Consider the following 23,618-nt stretch of genomic DNA (forward strand, 5'->3'; position numbering starts at 1 on the left):
GTGGTTAAGAATCTGGCTGCCAATGCAGGGGACATGGGTTTGACCCCCGGTCCGGGAAGATGCCACATGCCACGGAAGCAACTAAGCCTGTGTGCCACAACTACTGAGCCCACGTGCCTAGAACCCATGCTCCACAACAAGAGAAGCCACCACAATGAGAAGCCCACACACTGCAATTATGCAACTAGAGAAACCCCGTGCGCATCAATGAAAACCCAACACAGTGAAAGAAAGAAAGGGAGGGAGGAAGGGAGGGAGGGAAGGAGGGAGGGAAGGAGGGAGGGAGGAAGGAAGGGAGGAAGGAAGGAAGGGAGGAAGGAAGGAAGGAAGGAAGGAAGGAAGGAAGGAAGGAAGGAAGAAAGTAAGCAACATGGACCCAGGAAATGTCAAAGACTTTCAGCAAGAATTCAGACTGTCCCCCAAGAAGACATATATATGGCCAACAGGCACGTGAAAAGATTCTCAACATCACTAATTATTAGAGAAATAGTGAAAGAAGAAAGTCTGCCCATTCTTTGGAAGACCAGCAGATAGAAACAGGTTTCATAAATTGTCAAATTCCCACCAAGCCAGTGAACTCCAAGGAGCTCCATATCCCACTCTCTGTGCCTCAGAAACACCCATCTGGCTCTGGTCCAGAGGGAATTAACCTAATATTACATGGCTAAGCAGGCTCACTATAAAAGCCTAGAAGACAGAAGTCTATCAGCAGAGAAGCAGTGCTTAATGCAGCGCAGTTCCACTGAGCATGCAGAATGAGCCATTTGTAAATGGAGAGAAAGCCAGCAACAGACAAACAAATGATGTTAGAGGACCTAAAATGAGACAAATGGAATAGGCTAAAGAACCTTATAAGAATGTACAGGAGGCGACATTCACAGAGAGACAAGATGAAAAGGCAGAGGGCTATGTACCAGATGAAGGATCAAGATAAAACCCCAGAAAAACAACTAAATGAAGTGGAGATAGAAAACCTTCCAGAAAAAGAATTCAGAATAATGATAGTGAAGATGATCCAGGACCTTGCAAAAAGAATGGAGGCAAAGATCGAGAGGATGCAAGAAATGTTTAACAAAGACCTAGAAGAATTAAAGAACAGACAAACAGAGATGAACAATAAGTAAAATGAAAACTACACTAGAAGGAATCAATAGCAGAATAACTGAGGCAGAAGAACGGATAAGTGACCTGGAAGACAGAATGGTGGAATTCACTGCTGTGGAACAGAATAAAGAAAAAAGAATGAAAAGAAATGAAGACAGCCTAAGAGACCTCTGAGACAACATTAAACACAACAACATTCACATTATAGGGGTCCCAGAGGAAGAGAAAGGACCCAAGAAAATACTTGAAGAGATTATAGTCAAAAACTTCCCTAACATGGGAAAGGAAATAGCCACCCAAGTCCAGGAAGTGCAGCGAGTTCCATACAGTATAAACTGAAGGAGAAACACGCCAAGACACATAGTAATCAAATTGGCAAAAATTAAAGACAAAGGAAAATTATTGAAAGCAGCAAGGGAAAAACAACAAATAACATACAAGGGAACTCCCATACAAGGGAAAATTATTGAAAGCAGCAAGGGAAAAACAACAAATAACATACAAGGGAACAAATAACATACAAGGGAACTCCATACAAGGGAACTTAACAGCTGATTTCTCAGCAGAAACTCTACAAGCCAGAAGGGAGTGGCATGATACACTTAAAGTGATGAAAGGGAAGAACCTACAACCAAGATCACTCTACCCGGCAAGGATCTCATTCAGATTCGATGGAGAAATCAAAAGCTTTACAGACAAGCAAAAGCTAAGAGAATTCAGCACCACCAAACCAGTTCTACAACAAATGCTAAAGGAACTTCTCTAAGTGGGAAACACAAAAGAAGAAAAGGACCTACAAAAACAAAACAATTAAGAAAATGGTCATAGGAACATACATATCAATAATTACCTTAGACGTGAATGGATTAAATGCTCCAACCAAAAGACACAGGCTTGCTGAATGGATACAAAAACAAGACCCATATATATGCGGTATACAAGAGACCCACTTCAGACCTAGGGACACATACAGACTGAAACTGAGGAGATGGAAAACGATATTCCATGCAAATGGAAATCAAAAGAAAGCTGGAGTAGCAATACTCATATCAGATAAAACAGACTTTAAAATAAAGAATGTTACAAGAGACAACGAAGGACACTACATAATGATCAAGGGATCAATCCAAGAAGAAGATATAACAATTATAAATACATATGCACCCAACATAGGAGAACCTCAATCCATAAGGCAACTGCTAACAGCTATAAAAGAGGAAATCAACAGTAACACAATAATAGTGGGGGAATTTAACACCTCACTTACACCAATGGACAGATCATCCAAAATGAAAATAAATAAGAAAACAGAAGCTTTAAATGACACAACAGACCAGATAGATTTAATTGATATTTATAGGACATTCCATCCAAAAACAGCAGATTACACTTTCTTCTCAAGTGTACATGGAACATTCTCCAGGATAGATCACATCTTGGGTCACAAATTAAGCCTCAGAAATTTTAAGAAAATTGAAATCATATGAAGCATCTTTTCTGACCACAACGCTATGAGATTAGAAATGAATTACAGGGAAAAAAACGTAAAAAACACAAACACATGGAGGCTAAACAATATGTTACTAAATAACCAAGAGATCACTGAAGAAATCAAAGAGGAAATCAAAAAATACCTAGAGACAAATGACAATGAAAAAACGATGATCCAAAACATATGGGATGCGGCAAAAGCAGTTCTAAGAGGGAAGTTTATAGCTATACAAGCCTACCTCAAGAAACAAGGAAAATCTCAAATAAACAATCTAACCTTACACCTAAAGGAACTAGAGAAAGAAGAACAAACAAAATGCAAAGTGAGCAGAACGAAAGAAATCATAAAGATCAGAGAAGAAATAAATGAAATAGAAACAAAGAAAACAATAGCAAAGATCAATAAAACTAAAAGCTGGTTCTTTGAGAAGATAAACAAGATTGATAAATCATTAGCCAGACTCATCAAGAAAAAGAGGGAGAGGACTCAAATCAATAAAATTACAAATGAAAAAGGAGAAGTTACAACAGACACTGCAGAAATACAAAGCATCCTAAGAGACTACTACAAGCAACTCTATGCCACTAAAATGGACAACCTGGAAGAAATGGACGAATTCTTAGAAAGGTATAACCTTCCAAGACTGAACCAGGAAGAAATAGAAAATATGAACAGACCAATCACAAGTAATGAAACTAAACTGTGATTAAAAATCTTTCAACAAACAAAAGTGCAGGACCAGATGGCTTCACAGGTGAATTCTATAAAACATTTAGAGAAGAGATAACACCCATCCTTCTCAAACTCTTCCAAAAAATTGCAGAGGAAGGAACACTCCCAAACTCATTCTATGAGGCCACCATCACCCTGATACCAAAACCAGACAAAGATACTACAAAAAAAGAAAATTAGGGCTTCCCTGGTGGCACAGTGGTTGAGAGTTCACCTGCTGATGCAGGGGACGTGGGTTCGTGCCCCATTCCGGGAGGATCCCACATGCCGCAGAGCGGCTGAGCCCGTGAGCCATGGCCACTGAGCCTGCGCGTCCGGAGCCTGTGCTCCGGAACGGGAGAGGCCACAACAGTGAGAGGCCCGCATACCACAAAAAGAAAAAAAAAAAAAAGAAAGAAAATTACAGACCAGTATCACTGATGAATATAGATGCAAAAATCCTCAACAAAATACTAGCAAACTGAATCCAACAACACGTTAAACAGATCATACACCATGATCAAGTGGGATTTATCCCAGCAATGCAAGGATTCTTCAATATACGCAAATCAATCAATGTGATACACAATATTAACAAATTGAAGAATAAAAACCATATGATCAACTCAATAGATGCAGAAAAAACCTTTGACAAAATTCAACATCCATTTATGATAAAAACTCTCCAGAAAGTGGGCATAGAGGGAACCTACCTCAACATAATAAAGGTCATATACGACAAATCAACAGGAAACATCATTCTCAATGGTGAAAAACTGAAAGAATTTCCTCTAAGATCAGGAACAAGTCAAGGATGTCCACTCTCGCCACTATTATTCAACATAGTTTTGGAAGTCCTAGTCACGGCAATCAGAGAAGAAAAAGAAATAAAAGGAATACAAATTGGAAAAGAAGAAGTAAAACTGTCACTGTTTGCAGATGATATGATACTATACATAGAGAATCCTAAAAATGCCACCAGAAAACTACTAGAGCTAATCAATGAACTTGGTAAAGTTGCAGGATACAAAATTAATGCAAGAAATCTCTTGCATTCCTATACACTAATGATGAAAAATCTGAAAGAGAAATTAAGGAAACACTCCCATTTACCATTGCAACAAAAAGAATAAAATACCTAGGAATAAATCTACCTAGGAAGACAAAAGACCTGTATGCAGAAAACTATAAGACACTGATGAAAGAAATTAAAGATGATACCAACAGATGGAGAGATATACCATGTTCTTGGATTGCAAGAATCAATATTGTGAAAATGACTCTACTACCCAAAGCAATCTACAGATTCAATGCAATCCCTATCAAATTACCAATGACATTTTTTATGGAACTAGAACAAAAAATCTTAAAATTTGTATGGAAACACAAAAGACCCCAAATAGCCAAAGCAGTCTTGAGGGAAAAAAACGGAGCTGGAGGGATCAGACTCCCTGACTTCAGACTATACTACAAAGCTACAGTAATCAAGACAATATGGTACTGGCATAAAAACAGAAACATAGATCAATGGAACAAGATAGAAAGCCCAGAGATAAACCCATATACCTATGGTCAACTGATCTATGACAAAGGAGGCAAGGATACACAATGGAGAAAAGGCAGTCTCTTCAATAAGTGGTGCTGGGAAAACTGGACAGCTACATGTAAAAGAAGGAAATTAGAACACTCCCTAACACCATACACAAAAATAAACTCAAAATGGATTAGAGACCTAAATGTAAGACTGGGCACTATAAAACTCTTAGAGGAAAACATAGGAAAGACACTCTTTGACATAAATCACAGCAAGATCTTTTGTGATCCACCTCTTAGAGTAATGGAAATAAAAACAAAAATAAACAAATGGGACCTAATGAAACTTAAAAGCTTTTGCATAGCAAAGGAAACCATAAACAAGACGAAAAGACAACCCTCAGAATGGGAGAAAATATTTGCAAAAAAATCAATGAACAAAGGATTAATCTCCAAAATATATAAACACCTCATGCAGCTCAATATTAAAGAAACAAACAACCCAATCCAAATATGGGCAGAAGACCTAAATAGACATTTCTCCAAAGAAAACATACAGATGGCCAAAAAGCACATGAAAAGCTGCTCAACATCACTAATTATTAGAGAAATGTAAATCAAAACTACAATGTGGTATCACCTCACACCAGTTAGAATGGGCATCATCAGAAAATCTACAAAAAACAAATGCTGGAGACTGTGTGGAGAAAAGGGAACCCTCTTGCACTGTTGGTGGGAATGTAAATTGATACAGCCACTATGGAGAACAGTATGGAGGTTCCTTAAAAAACTAAAAATAGAACTACCATATGATCCAGCAATCCTACTACTGGGCATATACCCAGAGAAAACCAGAATTCAAAAAGACACATGCACCCCAATATTCACTGCAGCACTATTTACAATAGCCAGGTCATGGAAGTAACCTAATTGCCCATCGACAGATGAATGGATAAAGAAGATGTGGTACGTATATACAATGGAATATTACTCAGCCATAAAAAGGAATGAAATTGGGTCATTTGTTGAGATGTGGATGGATCTAGAGACTGTCATACAGAGTGAAGTAAGTCAGAAAGAGAAAAACAAATATCGTATATTAATGCATGTATGTGGAACCTAGAAAAATGGTACAGATGAACCAGCTTGCAGGGCAGAAATTGAGACACAGATGTAGAGAACAAACGTATGGACACCAAGAGGGGAAAGCATGGGGGGATGGGGATGGTGGTGTGATGAACTGGGTGATTGGGATTGACATGTATACAGTGATGTGTATAAAATTGATGACTGGGGCTTCCCTGGTGGTGCAGTGGTTGAGAGTCCGCCTGCTGATGCAAGGGACACGGGTTTGTGTCCCGGTCTGGGAGGATCCCACATGCCGCGGAGCGGCTGGGCCCTTGAGCCATGGCCGCTGGGCCTGCGCGTCCAGAGCCTGTGCTCCGCAACGGGAGAGGCCACAGCCGTGAGAGGCCTGCGTACCGCAAAAAAAAAAAAAAAAAAAAAAAAAATTGATGACTAATAAGAACCTGCTGTATAAAAAAATTAATAAAATTAAATTAAAAAATTAAAAAAAAGAATGTACAGGAGGCAACACAAATAACAGAGAATGGGCAAGACTCCTGAGAATGACTGACAGGCTCCCGAAGCCTCAAAGATGTAAGAAGATGAAGCCAATCTACAGTGCCTCTCTGTGCCTAGCACAAGTCCTGGGCAATGCAGAATGCACACCATCTTCAAGAGGTTCCCAGTCTTGTTGGGATGATCAGACAAATCATTATTGCTCACATTTGAAAAGCCAGCACCTTTAGCCTCTTTCCAACCACTGATATCAGCAATAGCTTCAGCCAGACCATGAGCCTCAAATATGAAAGGAAATGTACATTTCCTCAAATAAAGTGAGGACTGATTTTCACAGACCCAGATGAACATTAGTCCTGATTTATGACTCAGAATTCCTGACACCTGCATCCTGGGTTGCACTGTGGTTCCAAAGACAGATTTTGGTTCCAAAGACAGGATTTTTGAGACAAACTATTGGAGGACAGAGGGAATGAAAAGTACCCACCAAACTGAGAAGGCATCTTGAGACCGAAAAATGAGGCAGGCAGCTCTGTATAATCAATGGATCAGTTTATCATAGGTAACTTACTCAGAGGGTGGGATCTGGATTGGGTGGATAACAATCCAGAAGCATTCGCAGCTGCACTTCCCACCACCAAGGGGCCATTGGGACGATTTTATAGTGCTTGGGAGTAGGTGCTTGGAAAGAGGGCGTGCACTCCCAAGCCAAGATTTATGAATGGGTAAGTAGTCTCGTGGGTGCCGGGAATACAGCAGGGGAGGGTTTTCATCATTGTTTGGGGACTAACAGAGCATAGAGGCTACCTGGTCCTAATGATTATTAAACAATGTCTATTAACTACAAAGCCCTTGATGACAGAGAAGTGAGTCACTGCACAGTACAGTCCTGGGTAGGGTCAGCGGAAGGACAGGAGAAACTGTAAGGGTCCATGATGGTGCCAGTTATGCTAACAGCCATACACAAACATTACATTGCAGTTACATGGAAGACTGATTCTTTCTTCATGCCCTCCCTAGCAGATGGAGCTGGATTATATGACCTTAACTTTGCCCACTAAATGCTCGTGCCAGGGGATATGCTCTCCACCCCTCAGCTTACATGGGTTTCAATCCCCTGCTTAGACTGCAGAACAAATTCAGCTTCCTTTAGCTGTTCCCAACCCGCACTGTAAAATGCTCTGCCTCCTTATTCACTTTTGGTTCCCTCTTTTTTTCATTGTCTCCACCAGGACTGACTCATGATTCATACAAAGTCAAAATTCTCATAGCTCCAGGGAACAGAGGGGAAATCTGCTGAGTAAGTTCAGTTGCTTCAAAGTGAATTGTGTACATTAGAAAAATCATTGCTGGAGAATGGACTCTGGATCCCTCACATCTGGCCCTTGCAAGGAAGGGGGACAGGACGGGGGTGGAAGAAATCCTGGTGGAAAGGTCTGTGCTTAGACATGGCAGCTCCCAGGGCTGGTCCCGACCACTGGACCACTGCCTTCTGTGTCTCAGGACAGGACTCCTGCCCACCTGACCTCAAGCAGGTCCATCTTGGGGAAGCAGAGGGCCAACTGGTAAAGAAGCCACAGCTGACAACCCCTTCTCACCCCCAGCTCCAAAAGTATAAAAACAAGTTTTCCTTCATGGCCAAACTTAGGAGGTCTGGTTTTAGATAAAATGAGAAAAACTTGCTCATCCAAACTCTCTTCCAACTTCTCCATCTAAGTATCTTGCAAGAGGCATCTAAGATCACCTTCACCAACTTCCCCTTTTGCTGGGATTGACCTCTTACCTTCACCTGTGTAAGAACAAATATAAGCTGGTACAGAGGTTGAGGAAGCCGACAGAGCAAAGCTTCCTGGGCTTAGATGGGCGTCACCTGGGGTGGCTTTGGTCTTAGGGGTGAGTCTGTTTGGGGCCCTCCAAGCAGTGAAACAATGCCCAATGGAGTCTGAGAGTTTCTGAATCAGAGGAGAGTCAAAGAGCATTCCTGTAACTAGGACTATGGTTTCTGGTCAATGCATTATAGTATATTTTATGATAAAAAAGAACAGCTATTCCTCGGGGAACCTGAGATTTTTAAGCATGCCACATAGGTTACAGCAGAAAATTTTTTTTTATTCAGTGAATATTAAACTGTTAACTGATAAATATACAACAATGACAATGAAAACAGAAGACAAATTGGACTCACGTTTCTCCAGGGCTGGATTCCTAGGAGACAATACTCTTCTCTTTCTGCTTCTTTCCTGAATAAAAACACAGCATAAAGTTCTGACTACAAATTTCTTTAAGAGAGATCTTGTGAGTTCTGCAAGAGCAAGAGCCTAGAAAAAAACAGGGACATGAACATCAAGGTCCAGACACAGGAGAAGAAAGAGGAGACTGTCTAGCTTCACTGTCCCTCCTAGCAGGACCGGTACAAAGGAGGGTCAGCTGCAAAGTCTCCTAAGACTGCTTCCCCTGGGAAGCCCTTCACTTCTGTCTCCTTGAAGCACGCAGAGGAGGAAACACTCTTCTGTGGCTTTAATTCTGCAAAAGCTTCGAGTCTGATAGGAAATCACCTACACCTGATTAGCAAAGCTCAAAGGCAAGGGAAGGAGAGAGAAAGGGAAAGAGGATCTACTAGGAAAACATAATACAAATACAGAGAAGCCAACACAGGTCCATTACAGGCTCTACAAAACGGTCCCTGCTGTCTTCAAAATGAGGAAAGTCAACAACATTCCAAGAATAGTCAGAGGGGAATCCTGCTGCCCAATAACGAGGGAACGAAGCCAACAACTTCAAATTATAATCCTCATCATTTAAACTGTAAATAGAAGTGGACAGGGACTTCCCTGGTGGCGCAGTGGTTAAGAATCCACCTGCCAATGCAGGGGACATGGGTTCGAGCCCTGGTCCGGGAAGACCTCACATGCCGCAGAGCAACTAAGGCCATGTGCCACTACTACTGATCCTGCACTCTAGAGCCCAGGTGCCGCAACTACTGAAGCATACATGCCTAGAGCCCATGCTCCACAACAAGCCACCGCAATGAGAAGCCCGAGCACCGCAACGAAGAGCAGCCCCCATTTGCCACAACTAGAGAAAGCCTGCACGCAGCAACGAAAACCCAAAGCAGCAAAAAAAAAAAAAAAAAAAAAAAAAAAATGGATAAAGGTGCTAAATCTCAGAAGAAAAAAAGAGATAAAAAGAAATAGTTAAGAACAAGCGGCAAGAAAAAGCAAAGTAGAGGTTGACAAAGGAAGGAAGCCAGAATGAAAATAAATCATTTGGAAGGTTCGAATACGGTCCTCACTGAACTCAGAAAGGGTTCGGTGTACCCTTCTCTCAGCGGAGTCACACAGGATAATACTCCTGTGAAGGAGGAAGATTACAAAGTGTACTCAAAGCCTCGTACCTGAGCATGCAAGTCTAGCGTTTCTTTCCCACTCTGCTGAGCACGACTGGCTTCTGCAGGTGTTCTGAATCCCACTCCCCTGCAGGCCAGCGAGAGCTGCACCCTAGCAAACCTCCCTAGAAGCTGCTCTCTTAAGGAGAACCCACTGCCCGGAATGGCATGACAAGAAAAGGAATATTTCCAATTTGCTTCTTTAATAGAGTTTATTCTTGATCCATTGGTTTAATTATAAAGGCCCGCTCTATTTCTCTAATTTAGAATTCATACTTTGCTACTGGCCTTTTTTTTTTTTAAATTGGGCATGTATTAGATCATGTGAAAATTTAAGACATCCCTTGTTTCACCAGCATGAAAATGACAAGGCTCTGATCGTTATTATATTGGAATCCTACCTGGTAGTTTTAATAAAATATAGAAATCTAATGTATATTCTTCTCTAACTTGTAGTCCAATGCCAAAAATTAACTCCAAATGAATCAAGACCTAAACACAAAAGCTAAAACTATAAGACTTCTAAAACACAGGAGGAAAATTGCACACCTGTGGTAGGCAGTCTCTAAAATGGCCCCTAGTGGGAATTCCCTGGTGGTCCAGTGTTTAGGACTCTGTGCTTCCACTGCAGGGGGGCCTGGGTTCCATTTCTGGTCAGGGAACTAAGATCCCACAAGCCACACAGTGAGGCCAAAAAACAAAAATTCCAAAAAAACCTAGTGAACCGACTTCCTGCTATCCCAACCCATCTGTAACCTCCTACCCTTGAGAGTGAGCTGGGTATAGTGACTCTCTTCCAGTGAATAGAGTGAGGCAGAGGTGATAGGATATCACTTGCAAAATTAGACTGACGCAAATGAGTGTGTGTATAACTGTGAGGTCTGAACGAGCTCTATGGATTGTGCCAATGTCAGTTCCTTGAGATGTTGTCTTCGGGGGAAGGGACATGGAGGAAGGAGGAATGCATGAGATTTCCCTGTATATTTCTTTGCAGCCTTCTGTGAATCCATAATTATTTCTAATTTAAAAATATTATAAAAGTGTTTTTTTTTATAGTGAGTTAATCTCAGGGAATTCCCTGGCAGTCCAGTGGTTAGGACGTGGCATTTTCACTGCTGGGGCCTGGGTTCAATCCCTGGTCGGGGAACTAAGATCCTACATGTCACACAGTGAGGCCAAAAAATAAAATAAAATAATAAAAAAGTGAGTTAATCTCAAAAAAGGAATGTGGCTTCCATCTTGCCCCAGCACCCCCACTCCTTGCTCTGGGGTAAGGCAGCTACCATGTTGGTAGCTGCCCAATGAGAGGCCCATGTGGCAGAACTGAGGGGACGTCCAGCAAACAGCCAGTGAGGAACTAAGGACCTCAGTCTAACAACCCTCAGGGAACTGAATCCTGCCAATAGCCAGGTGAGTGCTCTAGGAAGCAGATCCTCCCCCAATAAAGTGTTCAGATAAGTTGACCTTGGCCAACTGCAACCTCTTAAGAGACCCTAAACCAGAACCACCCAGCTAAGCTGCTCCCAGATTTCTGACCCACAGAAAGTGAGAAAATAAACGTTTGTCATTTTAAGCTGCTGAGTTTTGGGATAATTTATTATGCAGCAATAGATACTAATAGAACAACCTTAAGGTAGGCAAAATTTTCTCAAATAAAACCCAAATAGCATGAATAATAAAAGGAAAAAAGTGATAAATTGGCCTTCATCAAAATTAAAAACTTCTGCTTTTCAAAAGACACCATTATGGCGGCGGGGGGTGGGGCGGAGAAAGAAAGAGAAAAAAAGGCAAGTCGCAGAATGGGAGAAAGTATTCACAATACATATATTTGATAGAGGACTTGTATCTAGAATAAAGAACACTCACAACTCAATAAAACAAACAACCCATTAAAATATAAACAATAGATATTTCAAAAAAGATGTGCAAATAAACTCAAAAGAATAACAAAAATAAAAAAGACTGACAATACCATGTATTGGTGAGGATATGGAACAACTGGAACTCTTATACGTTGCTGGTGGGGATGTAAAATGGTACAACCACTATGGAAAGCAGTTTGGCAGTTCCTTACGAAATTAAACATTTACCTACCGTAAGAGTCAGCAATCCCACTCCGGGAGATTTATTCAAGTGAAATGAAAACATATTCAGGGACTTCCCTGGTGGCGCAGTGGTTAAGAATCCGCCTGCCAATGCAGGGGACATGGATTCGAGCCCTGGTCTGGGAAGATCCCACATGCCGGGGAGCAACTAAGCCCGTGAACCACAACTACCGAAGCCCGAGTGCCTAGAGCCCTGTGCTCCTCAACAAGAGAAGCCACCTCAATGAGAAGCCTGCACACTGCAACAAAGAGTAGCCCCCACTCGCTGCAACTAGGGAAAGTCCGCGAGCAGCAAGGAAGACCCAACATAGGCAAAAATTAATTAATTAATTAAAAATATATATTTAAAAAAAGAAGCAGCTAAGGGATGGGACTTCCTTGGTGGTCCAGTGGTGAAGATTCCACACTTCCAATGCAGGGGGAATGGGTGTGATCCATGTTTGGGGAACTAAGATACCACGTGCCATGTGGTGTGGCCAATAAATAAATAGATGTATGTAAAAAAACAAAAAACATATTCAAAGCAGCTTTATTCATGATAGCCCAAAACTAGAATGACCACCAACAGATAAATGGATAAACACAGTGTGTTACATCCCTAGAATAGAACACTACTCAGCAATAAAAAGATACGAATTACTAATGATGCTGTAACATGAATAAATATAGAAAACATTATATTGACCAGAAGAAGCCAGACAACAAAAGAGTACGTACAATATGATTCTGTTTATATGAAACCCTAGAAAATACAAACAAATGCTATTATGACAAAAATCAGGCCAGTAGGGCTAGGAGTGGGGGTGTCTGACTGCAAAGAGGCCCTAGGAAACTTAAGGGTGATGGAAGTGTTTTATTGTGGTGGTGATTATAAGTGTGTACAACATTGTCAAAATTCATCAAAATGTACACCTAAAATGGGTACATATTATTGCATTAAATTATACATCAATAAAACGTTAGCTTAAAAAGGTATTAGGCATGTATCAAATAAACTGAAAACTTAAAACGTCCTGACTACTTTGTTTCCCAACATGAAAGTGACAGGACTATGATCATTATATTGAAAACACACCAGGCAGTTGTAATAACATACAGAAATCCTGGATTTAATTTTTCTTCCCTGATCCTCATTCAAATACCGGTCAGTCAAATATTTAAAGAGTAAACACAACGTGCAAGTCACATATAAAGAAAACATAGTACATAAGTTTAATGAATAGAAGAATTAGTTATTTAATTCCCAGCTGAAGCTCTACCTTTACAACAATGTATCTGGTAAGTACATATTTAAAATTCTAATTCTAATGGTAAAGGAGTTGATGAAGTCAGACACTGCAACTCTAAATTCTGGAGATTTTCCTACTCTTGTACTGATGACTCCCCTATGTAGGATTGCATCATTCATTCATGCTGTTTGGTAACAGGCAGCAGTGGGATAAAACAAGTGAAAACCATTCAAAAGTAAACGGATAAAAAAAAGCCTTGGAATCCCATGAAATATTTTATCTATCCCGATTAAGGAAAATAAATGTAGAATCACAGAGGCCCTGGGTGTAGGACAGGCAGACCGGTAATCAGAAAGTTGGGCACACGGAGAGAGAAACACATGCCCAGACTTACCCGGGCGCTGCTGCTAGTTCCTGGGCCGCTGCCACCGCCTCCAGGTCTCCCGCGGCTGTAACCGTCCGACTGCGGGGGGCCGAGGGCTGGCTCCGACGTGGAGTCGCGGAGTTCCGAGGGAGGTGACCTGTGTAGACCCGCAGAGCCTTTACCAAACAATCATGAGATCTGCTGATAAGTGCGGTGGCTTCTGGCCGGGTTTGCATGCGCTTTACTAAACTGGAGCCCGTAGACCTCCGCTCTGCAGGGCCGGGCAGCCCTTGGCCCCGCCCCCGAAGGAGGGACTCCCTGAGCCCGCCCCCTCCTCCCTCCGGGGGCTCAGCGCTGGCGGATCTAGACTTGAACTCCGCGGGGGACGCTATCCCGCAAAGCCTCGGGCCACACCACCTCTACTTTGCGGAGGAGGAACAAAAGAGCTTGCGTGCTACTGAAGCGCTCCCCACCGCCACCACCACTTGGGATAAGAGTACGTGAGAGGAGCGAGAGACCTCTGCACTGATTTTGCACTTAACGAAAGCCCCTTAGGGACCTTTTTTGAAATCCACGTTTGGCTTTATGCTGTTGTAGGAATGTAAGTCCCAAGAGAACTTCAAAAACTACTTACATTCGCAAATGCAAAAAACCGTGAGTAACGAAATGAGTCTTTGCACATTTTTTTTTGTCATCTTATTTTCTTCTAGGTGTCACTTGCCCAGCTTTTATGTTGACTACAATAAATAAGTGATTGCCCCCAAACATTTACTTTTGGGTACAGCTGGCTGGAGCTGGGCAGTGAGGTCCTACCCTAAAACACAACCTGAAACCTCAGACACTGACAGTCATGTCTGCAGGCTCCTTCCAAAACTGGTCATTCAGGCAGAGGGGATGCAATTGCTGGAGCAAGACTCGCTCGGTCACAGCATCCCTGCCCTTTGCTACAGGACCCCTCAAAAAACACAATTCTATCCTGAAACAAAAGTCCTGATGCTCCGTGGTCACATGTGCCTTTGAAGTTCAATGTTCTCAGATTTCATTAGTAAGAAAATGTTTGCAGGTTTGGGGCACACCCGGTTTAATTTCTCCCCAGATCTGCCAGAGATGGTTTTGATGAAGGATGGAAAGGAGGAATTTTGATGTTTTGAAATATGAGGTAAAAGATTATACAATTAGTAGGGAAGGGCAAAATAAAGGGGTCTAAAATAACAGTCTAGTCAAGAACTTGTTTATATTTTATGATAAGTAATTTAAAAATAAGTATAATAAAAGAAACAAGATGTTAAATACCAAATATTTACTTGTATATAAGTATAAAATGGTAACTGAGAATTTATTTCAAGAGGAAAAGAAACGCAAGTACAATAAATGTGAAGCAGTAAAAGTTCATTTTTGCTATTATTCATATTTCATAGATGTTTAATATTAAATAAATTTCAGAGAAAATATACCAAATAAAATCTGTCAGCTATTTACGGTCCCTGTACCCACCTCACATTTACACCTGTATTAACACTTGTGGGTGTGAGGTGGCAGTGTTGTAGGCACTGTTTAGATAGAACACATACCATTAAAAAAAAAAAAATGTTGTCCAGAGGAAGCTAATGGGTGGTCACAGATACATATAACAATCAGGAAGTAATACATGTAACAATCAGACAAGGCATAACTATATAAACAGATTTTAATATGCTTATTGTTGTTCCTCTGGAATATGTTAAATAGCACACCTAAACCAAATACAATGTAGTATAATGAAGCCATAATCAAAACATTAGCAAGTTATTTTGCAAAGTTTTAATCATAACTGGCTATTAAAAAGTAATACAAGTAATACTAGTGTTCCTGAAAGGTTATCTATAGATCACATTTTTATAAGCTAACAAATTTTCTAATGATTAACTATGTTAGAATCAAGTACTATTTTTTTTAAAGTAATTCAGTGCTAATAAAATAGCCTTCTAAAATATAGAATGTTGGAACAGTCACTCTAGAAAACAATATAGTATTATTGAGCAGTATCGAACCTGCACATTTTCTATGACCCAGCAATTCCACCTCAAGAATGCACTCAGGGGGCTTCCCTGGTGGCACAGTGGTTGAGAGTCCACCTGCCGATGCAGGGGGCGCGGGCTCGTGACCCGGTCTGGGAAGATCCCACATGCCGCGGAGCGGCTGGGCCTGTGAGCCATGGCCGCTGAGCCTGCGCGTCCGGAGCCTGTGCTCCGCAACGGGAGAGGCCACAAGAGGCCCGCGTACCGCAAAAAAAAAAAAAAAAAAAAAAAGAATGCACTCAGAAGAAACTCTCATACATGAGTACTGAGAGTCACACAGGAGAATATTCACAGCAGTACTGTATATATATAAATAGTCATTGACTGGAAACTTTAAAAAGATAATATCACTTAATATCGTAAATGATAACTCATACATAAAATTCAGAATGGTACTTACCTCTAGGGACAGAAAAGGAAATAAGACTGGAAAGAGAGTATAAATAGACTTAGTTCTTTAATGGTATTGACAGTGTTCCTTTATTTTAAGGGCAGTGCATATACAGGACTTTTTTTGTATCTGTGTATATATAAAAGATTTTATAATACATGTAATATTTTATATCAGTACATTAAATGCCAATATATTAAAACATCATAAATATTTTAAAAGAATATACTTAAAGAAAAAATACAATTTAATGTAAACATTGACATTCAAAATGTCACACCCTGAAAATATGTCCATGATATGTCATGTAAATAAAGCAGGTTGCAGAACATTATATATAGCTTAATTCCCTTATTTTTTTATTTTTTTTTTTTTTTGCGGTACACGGGCCTCTCACTGTTGTGGCCTCTCCCGTTGCGAAGCACAGGCTCCATACGCGCAGGCTCAGCGGCCATGGCTCACGGGCCCAGCCGCTCCGCGGCATGTGGGATCTTCCCGGACCGGGGCATGAACCCGTATCCCCTGCAATGGCAGGCGGACTCTCAACCACTGCGCCACCAGGGAAGCCCTTAAATTCCCATTTTTGAACAAAGAAAACTCTGTGTATGTGTATAAACATGTGCGGTATATGATTATATGTCTATGTCTGCATATAGTTGTTAATTCTGGGGAGTAGTTAATCCTGGGGAGTAAAAGGAATGAAGAATTTACCTTTCTACTTTATTTGGTTTCGCAGATACAGAGAACAGACTTGTAGTTGCCAAGGCGGGGGGAGGGGAGGGAAGGATTGGGAGTTTGGGATTAGCAGATGCAAACTTATATATAGGATGGATAAACAACAAGGTTCTACTGTGTAGCACAGAGAACTATATTCAATATCCTGTGATAAATCATAATGGAAAAGAATATGAAAAAGAATATATATATGTATAACTGAATCGTGTTGCTGTAGAGCAGAAATTAACACAACATTGTATATCAACTATACTTCAATAAAATTTTAAAATATGTTTAAAGTAACTTCTCTTAGGTCATAATAGTTGCTTGGAAGAATAAATTCTGATCATTTAAAAAATGGTGTAAATCTATATCTATTGACAAAGAAGAATTTTGGGACATATTATTGAATAAACATGCAGAATACAAAACAGCATATATGAGCTTATTCTTATAAATCTGTGTATAACTGAGAGATGTTTGGAATGTTTACCAAAATGTTGAGTAGTTGCCTCTCAATGATTTTCATTCTTCCTTGTACTCTTTTGTATGACTTGAACTTTCTACATGATTATGCATTATGTATTATCTTTGGCATTGGGGAAAATATACAGCTATCTTTATAATGTAGAAAAATGGGGAAATTTTACATTACAAAGTAAAATGATTATGATATAGGTACTGCAGTTATGTATGACTGAATGTCATATGACTGAGACTCTTGGAGTGTTTAAGGGAAACAGCCAGCAGCAGATCCCAGAAAACACCAGCAAAAACAGACTCCCAGAGGATGAGAAAATAGATTCACTGAGGATGAGAAGTTCATGTGAAAGTGAAAATGTTTGTTGTTCTAAACAATCAGAGCAGAAGTAGAGATAAAAAGAACTGAGGTTGGGTTAAAGCTATAGGGAACATAGTAGAAAGAGGAGGTACAGAATGTCCAAAAGAATGTCTGGGGAAACTCAGATATGAAAATCTCAGGAAGTAGATAAAGAGCTCACCTAAAATCCAGGGGCTATGTTTCCTGTGTGCAATGACTAGTGATGATGCCAGAGAGCACAGGTCTGGGGCAAAAGCCCTGTTTAGAATAGAGAAGCAAAGAAAGCAGGGCTACACAAAAACTACAAAAAGGGCCACATAGAATGAGACAGTCTGATCGTGGCACCTGAAAACCTTTGCACTGTGAAATCTGGAAAACTACCTTGGTCTCTCTTGCTCTTCCTTCACAGAAGACACTTGAAAATGGTTGGAAAACACAATTCATTTAATAATGGATTAAAAAACGAAAGAAGAAAGGTAAGCTGGGACGAAGTGAGAGAGTGGCATGGACATATATACACTACCAAATGTAAAATAGATAGCTAGTGGGAAGCAGCCGCGTAGCACAGGGAGATCAGCTTGGTGCTTTGTGACCACCTAGAGGGGTGGGATAGGGAGAGTGGGAGGGAGACGCAAGAGGGAGGGGATATGGGGATATATGTATACGTATAGCTGATTCATTTTGTGATACAGCAGAAAATAACACACCATTGTAAAGCAATTATACTCCAACAAAGATGTTAAAAAAAAAAGAAAGAAGAAAGTGACAAACACCTTTGTTATGAGATGAACTGTGTACCCCAGAAGTTTGTATGCTGAAGTTCTAACGCCTAGTACCTCAGAATGTGACTCTATTTGGAGATAAGGTCTTTAAAGAAATGATTAATTTAAAATGAGTTCTTTAGATTGAGCCCTAAACTAATCTGACTGGGGTCCTAATAAAAAGAGAAAATTTGGATGCCAGAAATGCAAGTGTGCACAGAACAAAAACTATGTGAGGCCACAGTGAGAAGGCAGCCATCTGTAAGCCAAGGAGAGTGGTCTCAGAAGAAACCAAACCTGCCGACACCTTGATCTTGGACTTCTAGGCTGCAGAGCTTTGAGGGAAAAAAAATTTATTTTTTAAGCCACCCAGTCTGTGGTATTTTATTATGCAGTCTAATGCAATCTTTCATACAAAATTACTATTAAAATGGTAGAAAAGAGCAGATAATCTTACCCATAGACAAAAAATACACACTAGAAAACTAGAAAACTGTTGGCCACAGAAGATATGAAAGCTGTGACTGAGTATACATTCTGCCTTGATATTTAAAAACACAATGGGACTTCCCTGGTGGCACAGCAACGAAGACCTATGCAGCCAAAAATTAATTAATTAATTAATTAATTTTTTTTTTAAAAAAGAATCATGAAGTGAGAAAAAAATATTTGTAGAACTAATTTCCCTAATATAAAAAGAAGTCCTAGAAAAAAGAACAAGACCAATAATCCATAGAAAAATGAGAGAAGATGTACAGTCAGTGCTCAGATAAAGAAAAACAAATGGCTTTAAAACATAGGAAAGAAGCTCAATTTCACTTACATGAAATGCAAATTAAAACTATACTGAATGGGGCTTCCCTGGTGGCGCAGTGGTTGAGAGTCCGCCTGCCGATGCAGGGGACACGGGTTCGTGCCCCGGTCCGGGAAGATCCCACATGCCGCAGAGTGGCTGGGCCCGTGAGCCATGGCCACTGAGCCTGCGCGTATGGAGCCTGTGCTCCGCAACGGGAGAGGCCACAACAGTGAGAGGCCCGTGTACTGCAAAAAACAAAACAAAACAAAACAAAAACTATACTGAATGATTTCTCACTGTTGTATAAAGAAGTTACAAATAAGGAAAGCAGAAGCACTAGAATGAACCTTGTGGTATTGGATTAGAATTGAAAGTATGAGTATTAATGGATGGTTTTTGTATATATGCAGACGGATATAGACGTGTATGTGTTCATACAAATATTCTGCTGAGAGGGTCTAGTGGCAATGACACCCTAGTAGCAGTAAGCATACCTAGCATCCAGATATTACTTTCCAAATACGATTAACCAATACGAAGTCCAGAGCTCTTTGGAGAAATGGCTGGTTTCATGGCTGGGGCTAAGAAAATACAAGATGCGTTTGGAACATTTTATACTGTGCTGCCAGAAAGTAAAGTGCTCAGAAAATGATGGGGACAAGTCAAAAAACAAAAGAGCCAACTTGAAGAGCTCCTAATTTGAGGATCAAAATAAAGACTATAACTGACTACAATCTAAGAATAAAACAAGAATCCTTGAGAGAAGGGGAGAAGGGAAAGATCTTCCTTACAGTAGAATTCCAATTAACATAAATATATAAAGAATGATCAAAATATGATAAAGGAGGCAAGAATATACAATGGAGAAAAGACAGCCTCTTCAGTAAGTGGTGCTGGGAAAACTGGACAGCTACATGTAAAAGAGTGAAATTAGAACACTCCCTAACAGCATACACAAAAATAAGCTCAAAATGGATTAAAGACCTAAATGTAAGGCCAGACACTGTAAAACTCTTAGAGGAAAACATAGGCAGAACGCTCTATGACATAAATCACAGCAAGATTCTTTTTGACCCACCTCCTAGAGAAATGGAAATAAAAACAAAAATAAACAACTGGGACCTAATGAAACTTAAAAGCTTTTGCATAGCAAAGGAAACCATAAACAAGATGAAAAGACAACCCTCAGAATGGGAGAAAATATTTGCAAATGAAGCAACTGACAAAGGATTAATCTCCAAAATATACAAGCAGCTCATGCAGCTCAATATCAAAAAAACAAACAGCCCAATCCAAAAATGGGCAGAAGACCTAAACAGACATTGCTCCAAAGAAGATATACAGATTGCCAACAAACACATGAAAGGATGCTCAACATCATTAATCATTAGAGAAATGCAAATCAAAACCACAATAAGGCCCAGGACCAGACGGCTTCACAGGCGAATTCCATCAAACATTTTTTTTTTTTTTTTTTTTTTGCGGTACGCGGGCCTCTCACTGTTGTGGCCTCTCCCATTGCGGAGCACAGGCTCTGGACGCGCAGGCTCAGCGGCCATGGCTCACGGGACCAGCCGCTCCGCGGCATGTGGGATCTTCCCCGACCGGGGCACGAACCCGTGTCCCCTGCATCAGCAGGCAGACTCTCAACCACTGCGCCACCAGGGAAGCCCTATCAAACATTTAGAGAAGAGCTAACACCTGTCCTCCTCAAACTCTTCCAAAATATAGCAGAGGGAGGAACACTCCCAAACTCATTCTACGAGGCCAACATCACCTTGATACCAAAACCAGACAAGGATGTCACAAAGAAAGAAAACTACAGGCCAATATCACTGAAGAACATATATGCAAAAATCCTCGACAAAATACTAGCAAACAGAATCCAACAGCACATTAAAAGGATCATACACCATGATCAAGTAGGGTTTATTCCAGGAATGCAAGGATTCTTCAATATACGCAAATCAATCAACGTGATACACCATATTAACAAATTGAAGGAGAAAAACCATATGATCATCTCAATAGATGCAGAGAAAGCTTTCGACATAATTCAACACCCATTTATGATAAAAACCCTGCAGAAAGAAGGAATAGAGGGAACTTTCCTCAACATAATAAAGGCCATATATGACAAACCCACAGCCAACATCGTCCCGAATGGTGAAAAACTGACAGCATTTCCACTAAGATCAGGAACAAGACAAGGTTGCCCACTCTCACCACTCTTATTCAACATAGTTTTGGAAGTTTTAGCCACAGCAATCAGAGAAGAAAAGGAAATAGAAGGAATCCAAATCGGAAAAGAAGAAGGAAAGCTGTCACTGTTTGCAGATGACATGATACTATACATAGAGAATCCTAAAGATGCCACCAGAAAACTACTAGAGCTAATCAATGAATTTGGTAAAGTAGCAGGATACAAAATTAATGCACAGAAATCTCTGGCATTCCTATACACTAATGATGAAAAATCTGAAAGTGAAATCAAGAAAACACTCCCATTTACCACTGCAACAAAAAGAATAAAATATCTAGGAACAAACCTACCTAAGGAGACAAAAGACCTGTATGCAGAAAATTATAAGACACTGATGAAAGAAATTAAAGATGATACAAATAGATGGAGAGATATACCATGTTCTTGGATTGGAAGAATCAACACTGTGAAAATGACTCTACTACCCAAAGCAATCTACAGATTCAATGCAATCCCTATCAAACTACCACTGGCATTTTTCACAGAACTAGAACAAAAAATTTCACAATTTGTATGGAAACACAAAAGACCCTGAATAGCCAAAGCAATCTTGAGAACGAAAAATAGAGCTGGAGGAATCAGACTCCCTGACTTCAGACTATACTACAAAGCTACAGTAATCAAGACAGTATGGTACTGGCACAAAAACAGAAATATAGATCAATGGAACAGGATAGAAAGACCAGAGATAAACCCACACACAAATGGTCACCTTATCTTTGATAAAGGAGGCAGGAAAGTACAGTGGAGAAAGGACAGCCTCTTCAATAAGTGGTGCTGGGAAAACTGGACAGGTACATGTAAAAGTATGAGATTAGATCACTCCCTAACACCATACACAAAAATAAGCTCAAAATGGATTAAAGACCTAAACGTAAGGCCAGAAACCATCAAACTCTTAGAGGAAAACATAGGCAGAACACTCTATGACATAAATCACAGCAAGATCCTTTCTGACCCACCTCCTAGAGTAATGGAAATAAAAACAAAAATAAACAAATGGGACCTAATGAAACTTCAAAGCTTTTGCACAGCAAAGGAAACGATAAACAAGACCAAAAGACAACCGTCAGAATGGGAGAAAATATTTGCAAATGAAGCAACTGACAAAGGATTAATCTCCAAAATTTATAAGCAGCTCATGCAGCTCAATAATAAAAAACAAAACAACCCAATCCAAAAATGGGCAGAAGACCTAAGTAGACATTTCTCCAAAGAAGATATACAGACTGCCAACAAACACATGAAAGAATGCTCAACATCATTAATCATTAGAGAAATGCAAATCAAAACTACAATGAGATATCATCTCACAAGTCAGAATGGCCATCATCAAAAAATCTACAAACAATAAATGCTGGAGAGGGTGTGGATAAAAGGGAACACTCTTGCACTGCTGGTAGGAATGCAAATTGGTACACCCACTATGGAGAACAGTATGGAGGTTCCTTAAAAAACTACAAATAGAACTACCATATGACCCAGCAATCCCACTACTGGGCATATACCCTGAGAAAACCATAATTCAAAAAGAGTCATGTACCAAAATGTTCATTGCAGCTCTATTTACAATAGCCCGGAGATGGAAACAACCTAAGTGTCCATCATCGGATGAATAGATAAAGAAGATGTGGCACATATATACAATGGAATATTACTCAGCCGTAAAAAGAAACAAAATTGAACTATTTGTAATGAGGTGGATAAACCTGGAGTCTGTCATACAGAGTGAAGTAAGTCAGAAAGAGAAAGACAAATACCGTATGCTAACACATATATATGGAATTTAAGAAAAATAAATGTCATGAAGAACCTAGGGGTAAGACAGGAATAAAGACAGAGACCTACTAGAGAATGGACTTGAGGATATGGGGAGGGGGAAGGGTAAGCTGTGACAAAGCGAGAGAGTGGCATGGACATATATACACTACCAAATGTAAAACAGATAGCTAGTGGGAAGCAGCCGCATAGCACAGTGAGATCAGCTCGGTGCTTTGTGACCACCTAGAGGGGTGGGATAGGGAGAGTGGGAGGGAGGGAGACCCAAGAGGGAAGAGATAGGGGGACTTATGTATATGTATAACTGATTCACTTTGTAATAAAGCAGAAACTAACACACCATTGTAAAGCAATTATACTCCAATAAAGATGTAAAAAAAAAAAAAAAAAACAACCACAATAAGGCATCACCTCACACCAGTCAGAATGGCCATCATCAAAAAATCTACAAACAACAAATGCTGGAGAGGGTGTGGAGAAAAGGGAACACTCTTGCACTGTCAGTGGGAATGTAAATTGATACAGCCACT

At 40.3% G+C, this 23,618-nt stretch overlaps 1 protein-coding gene across 5 annotated transcripts in view; it reads right to left on the minus strand.

The window, feature by feature from the left end:
• Positions 1-23,618, minus strand: part of PSPH (phosphoserine phosphatase) — a 50,038-nt gene that overhangs the window by 11,436 nt on the left and 14,984 nt on the right. For 3 of the 5 annotated variants that reach the window (XM_060124145.1, XM_060124143.1, XM_060124144.1), the window contains 2 exons: positions 13,535-13,661; positions 8,607-8,661 (listed from right to left, as the gene is read on the minus strand). The gene's annotated coding sequence lies outside the window, so the exon portion shown is untranslated. Of the gene's footprint in view, positions 1-8,606; positions 8,662-13,534; positions 14,677-23,618 lie in introns of those variants that run through there. The other 2 variants (XM_060124142.1, XM_060124146.1) reach the window with 2 other exon arrangements.

The sequence above is a fragment of the Lagenorhynchus albirostris genome, chromosome 15 (assembly GCF_949774975.1).
Source record: "Lagenorhynchus albirostris chromosome 15, mLagAlb1.1, whole genome shotgun sequence".
NCBI lineage: Eukaryota > Metazoa > Chordata > Mammalia > Artiodactyla > Delphinidae > Lagenorhynchus > Lagenorhynchus albirostris.